Raw genomic sequence first — 6,475 nt, forward strand, 5'->3', positions numbered from 1 at the left:
GTCCATGCAATCAAGCTAAATAAACGTCTATTCATCATTCACTCCTCATAAGAATATATAATAATGTATTATATACACTGATATATATGATATGTGTGTAAACATAATAATATTAGATATATGACTATATATATAGTTATATATCTATATTATATATATATATATAATGTTATAATGATCATTTAGCTGCTTTGATGGCAATTCATGATATTTTATATCGCGATGATTTTTGACCACATTGTCAGAGCAGTTGCGTACACAGAGCAATTTAGACACACTATCAGGGAGGATCCTCATCAATAGATGTACTAATTTAAATCTAATTAATCTAATCTATCTATCTTGATCGTCTAATGTATAAAGACTATCTATATTATACATCCTGATACATTACATGTGTTCGTGGGCGAAAGTTCACGGTTTTTTAACCGGACCCAGAACCAAACGTGCGCGTGCCTCTGCCCTCAAGGAAAATGAGTTAGACTGCCTTCCTGACGTGTATCCCATGACAGTCTCATTCTGATATCCCGTAGCGCTCCTTTATTTCGTTGCATTAGGTAATTGAAACTTCACATCGGAAATCGAACATGAACGCGACAATTATGCGTCGCTGTATTTTTACACCTTCTAGAAAAGGTTATTATCTTATAATTATTAACATTGTCAGCAGATGTAATTAATGAATAAACACAAGACTTGTAAATTATTAAATCACCGCATCTACGTGTATTACATTCCTAATTAATAACTATATGATACTAATATCTAGGAGTGGAGAAATATATGGATTCTTATTTAGGAGTAATAATCTCATTATTATTCACTCTTGATAATATATACTTATACATTTATAATACTATAATATAATTAAATACGCGATACACCATGAATGCCGTTGGAGGAGGGAGGAGGTCTACTGAAGTTACCGTAGTTAATTATTGAGTCCGCAGGACCTTTTGCAGCGGCTGCGGTCGTGCTGATGGCAAAATGGGGCACGAACAATGGAACAATGGTCAATGGACAAGGTCCATGCCGTCATGGTGTGTTCATGCTTGAGCCACTTCCAGTCACGGATTACTCGCCTTTAAGACAAGACAACAGCTAGCGTGGCTAGGACGTAGATTGAGGTTACCAGTCGTGAATAGAACGAACATCATCTCTAACCGCGTTGATGCTACCGTTTAAGGAAGGATGTGTTTGCAAAAGCACGACGCATTACAAAACTGGCACCACATACGAGCGTCACAACACACAGCAAACACCAACACACACACACACACACAGCACACACCACACACACACAGCACACACACCACCACACACACGCATACACACACACAACACACACAACACACACACACACACAAACACCACGACCACGCACACACACACACACACATAGCCACACCACCCATACCACACAGCACACACGCACAACATACACACAACACACACATACACACACGCACACACACACAATACACACACACACACACACACACACACACACACACCAATACACGCACGCACTCACGCAACAACACCACCACACACACACACACAGCACACCACACACACACACACCACACACAAACACCCCCCCCCCCCACACCACACACACACACACGGCACGCACGCACGACACACACACACACAACAACACACACAACACACACTACCAACACACACACGACACCATACACATACACACACATGTACACATAAACACACAAATATGCAAAATACACAACTACCACTCAGGAGATCAGCCAAACAAGCTCTATTAGCTAGATTTCCGTTCTATCAGGTGTTAATAAAGACAAAATTTGTCTTTATTAACTCCTGGTTCTATGGATATGTCACCTAACACAGGTTATTGACTGTACTGTCTCTATACGTCAGCCAGATTGATACTAACACAGAAGTAGTGAGATCGGGAGTGACAGATAGTCTAGGTTGGCTGTCCTCTGTAATTATCAATGAAATACGGAAGTCCAATGTCGTTACCTTCTTAAAATAATGGCCTAATTAAGTCATATTTTCAAGTTTTGAGAAAAACAGAAAAATATTAACCAAATATTGAATATATGACATTTATTAATCATTTCACACAGAAAGGTTTGGGGATATATGACTTTTGAAATACACATAACGCTGTCTGTCAAATATGTTACATATTATGTTAATTAGATGACTTAGGCCAATTTACGAACATGCCGTTGTGACTTAGGCAATTTTACACCGGACTTAGGCCAAATTACTTCTGGAGTAAGTGACTTAGGCAAAATATTTATTCCCATTACAAACAATATAGTTGAATAAAATTAACTCATTTCCATTTAAAACAATTTCTCCCCTGAATCTTCATTCTCAATCGTCTTGATTGATGCCTATTTATGTGGCAAAGTGTCGAAGAAGTGATGAAACTCGACGGGCTTTTCAATAAGAACTTAGGCCATTTTACCAGAGGTGGCCAGCATCATGAAGAGACGACTTAGGCAAAAATATAATTTTTCTCAAAAAGTGACTTAGGCTATTATTTTAAGAAGGTGACGATGTACATCACCATCGTTAGGGCTAAATGTAATTTTCGGAAATTTAAAACAATTTTGCATTTTTTAATTAGAGTTTTAAATCAAAAATCTTAAAGTTTGATTTAAAATTTTGACACTGATTTTTGACCTTAAAGTAGAGGTTTGCATTTTTAAAACAACCATGCCCGTTGCAATTTTTTTAAATCGTTGCGCAAAGATAGAACAATAGGCGACGTACGCGCTCTCCCTGGCAACCATAAACATAGACCCAACATATTTACCCCGCGTCAAATTTCATGTTTGCCGTGACGGAAGTTAAGCGGGCAGACACACTCAAGTGACACTTTGACATCTTCATACGTTAGGGGGTTAAACGCGCGCCTGACCGGACTTGGGCCTATAGACATACAGGAAGACATGCGGGTCCTTATTTACGAGGCGTTGAAATCTGGAACAAGGTACACACGCTACCAAGCCCCGCATCATGAAAATTTATGCGAAACCGGTTTTATTTTAGACTGACACCACCAGGTTTGCACGGGGTGAGATAGGAAGGAGGACGGGGCGGACCGGTTTGTGACGCTGTACAGAGTGGGGGCAGTCCAGACTCACCATGCATCCATGCTTCTAGCTAGCGGGCGAAGTTATTACGCGCAGAGAGAGAGAGATAGAGAGAGCGAGAAAAATATATATATAGAGAGAGAGAGAGGGAGAGAAAAAACAAAAAGAGAAGACCCGAGAAAGACAGATAGAGAAGAACAGACAGATAGACGGAGAAAAGCCGAGAGAGACAGACATAACGAGAGAGAGAGAGAGAGATCTACATAATATTATATATATATATATATATATATATATATATATATATATATATATGATATAATATGTAGTATTATATATATTATATTTATTCGAAAAAGTAAGAAATTCTATTATTCTTCAAGTTGCACGAGAAACCACGATGGATTACTGTTATAAATCGACTGTAATATATAATATATAACTGACTTAAACACGTTATGTTAATGAGTGAGAAAACATTTTTATGAGTAACTAACGTTTTACTTTCTGTAAATGCCTTAGTAACCGAGATATCGCGCACATGTCCAAGAATTGTATTTCCTTTTAGCAAAAACCTTAGAAACAGGGATTTTAGCAAACGCATTAGAAACAGAGATTTTAACGAACGCTTTGGAAACCGCGTCCTTTCAGCTAATGCATTGGTACACGGAGACAGCACGCTTTTCTTTCTTTCTTCTCTTCTTATTTCTTCTCTTTTCTTTCTTTCTTCTTTTATCTTCCTTCTTCTCTTCTTCCCTTCTTCTTTTTTCTTTCATTTTTTAAACAAAAATATTCTTTTTTCCTTTCAGCAAAACCAATTCCTCCGAGACCAACGAACAAACCGTTGCCGACACCGACGACATCCAAACCACTGCCGCCCGTCACAACACAAAAACCGTCGCCACCGACGACGACAAAACGACCGACGACCACGCGTCGACCGACGACCACGCGTCGACCGACGACCACGCGACGACCGCCGACGACGACCAAACGGACGGAGCCGACGCGGCGACCGACGACGCTGGCAACAACGACAAGAAGAACAAACCCCAGAACAACTAGACCGCTGCCGCCACTGCCTCCGACAACAATAGCAGAGCCATCTAGCAAGCCGTACGTTGATGTTCACTTACTTTAATGGATTGTTATTGTTATTGTTACTGTTATTATTATTATTATTATTATTATTATTATTATTATTATTATGAGAGAGAGTAAGAAAGAAAGAGAGAGAGTAAGAAAGAGAGAGTGAGAGAGTAAGAAAGAAAGTGAGATATATAGAGGGAAGAGCCTGTGGCATACCTGTGGCATACCTGTGGAATACCTGTAGCATTCCTGCCGTGATCGTGCGCTTACTCACTCATGACAACAACACACGAACCGGAGACGGACACCACATGAACGAGAAGCAAGCATCCTTCTCTACCTTCCTCTCTCTCATCGCTGGAGCACCGTCGAGAGTTGCATACAGTGACAGTGACGGGGGCAGACGTGCCCCGAGGCGGCTGTAAAAGCGGCGGCGGTGGATGTACTGATGCGTGTGCTGCATGAGTGTGTATCCGCATAACTCGCATGCTTCCACCTGTGAGTGAGCGCACATGCACAGAGAGAGAGAGAGAGAGAGAGAGAGAGAGAGAGATCTATCGCCTCTATCGCAATCGTCAACGAAGCGTGGACAGGGTAAAGGAGTTAAAACTCACAACGAGAGAGATATCAGAAACGTAGGCGACTGCAGCGACACCTGTCGCGGACCCCTTGCTGACAGAACTCTACGCGGTTGCCAGTCGTAGACGTGATTGGCGGTGGAGACGGTTCTCTGGGAAAGAAAGCAGAAACTACGCGGATGTTGTGTGAAAGACGTGGTGGTTCCATTTACGAAGGTTGGCAGTGTTAGAACGTCGGACGTTGTCGTTGGTGTTGATTCTGTGGCGTAGGCAGACGTTGGAAGCTGACATTTAAAGACGTAGTTACCGTTGCCGTCACTTCTCTGGCGCACGCACGCGGGACCTTTACTAATTACCGATTCTGTGAGTTCTCAAGCTTGTATCGACTGCATCAGTAGTTCTATCGCTACCTACTAGATCTGAACGGTCGTGATCAACAAATTGCGTGTATCGGCGAGGGAAACCCGTACACACACACGCGCACACGCGCGCACGCACACGCGTGCACACACACACACACACACACACACACACACACACACACACACACACACACGATGGCGACTCCACGCCACACCCTCTCCCCCGTGCTCCTCCTTCTCCTCCTCCTCTGCGCGCGGCTCTCTCTCGAACTGGACAACTACGACGTCGCCGCCGAACGGCTGTCGTCCGTCGACTGGCAGAACTGTCGAAAGACGGCCAGCGACAACGAGAAGGGTCTACTTCTCGACGACAACATGGTTAGCGGGATTCCTGGAACGCCTCTCGACTCTAACGAACATTACCAAGAGCATCTCTCCTCAGCATCGGGCCTCGCTCACAACCGAGCTTTCTTCTACAGCTTCATACTTCAACACGTTAACATGACGAGCGAGGAACCGGGCTTCCTTTACTACTATTACTCGGCGATGGCAGATCTGGCTGCGTACGGCGGGATAGCGTCCGGCAGCAGCGTCGTGTTCGATAAGGCTAACTTTTGGCCGAACTGGTACCCGACAAAGCAGTATTCCATCCCGACGCGGAAGATCAACTATCTGCCCTACGTGAGACAGGTGGACCCCCTCTACGAGTATTTCATCGCCACGGAAGCCGGGGTGGGCGATAACTCGGGCTACACGGACAGTAACCGGTACCAATGGCCGAAGCCGTGGTTTTCAAAATGGCTGCCGAAGGCGATGGCGCCACCGGTCAACTACACTATCATACTGGAGAAGATTTTCAAACCGAAGAAGCATATATTGGTGTTCGGGCCTCCCGAGTCACTTCCCGTCAAGTTTTCGCCGCCTTACTTCGAGTGCGGACTTGCAGATAAGTGGCTGACCAGCGCCGTGTCACCGGTGGTCAATTACGAGCGACCCGATATAAACTACGTCAACGCACCACCGCAGTAAGTGATGACGTATGCGTATTATGTGCTGTGGGGGAGGGTTTGTGGGGGGAGGGTATGTGTGTGTGCGTGCGTGCGTGTGTGTGTGGGTGGGGGGTTGTGTGTGTGTGTGTGTGTGTGTGTGTGTGTGTGTGTGTTGTGTGTGTGTGTGTGTTGTGTGTGTGTGTAGTAGTGTGTGTCGTGTGTGTGTGTGTGTGTGTGTGTGTTGTGTGTGTGTGTGTGTGTGTGTGTGTGTGTGTGTCTGTATGTATGTGTCTCTCTCTGTGTGTGTGTGTGTGTGTGTGTGTGTGTGTGTGTGTGTGTGTGTGTGTGTGTGTGTGTGTGTG

The sequence above is a fragment of the Priapulus caudatus genome, unplaced genomic scaffold (genome assembly GCF_000485595.1).
Source record: "Priapulus caudatus unplaced genomic scaffold, Priapulus_caudatus-5.0.1 Scaffold42, whole genome shotgun sequence".
Lineage (NCBI taxonomy): Eukaryota > Metazoa > Priapulida > Priapulimorpha > Priapulimorphida > Priapulidae > Priapulus > Priapulus caudatus.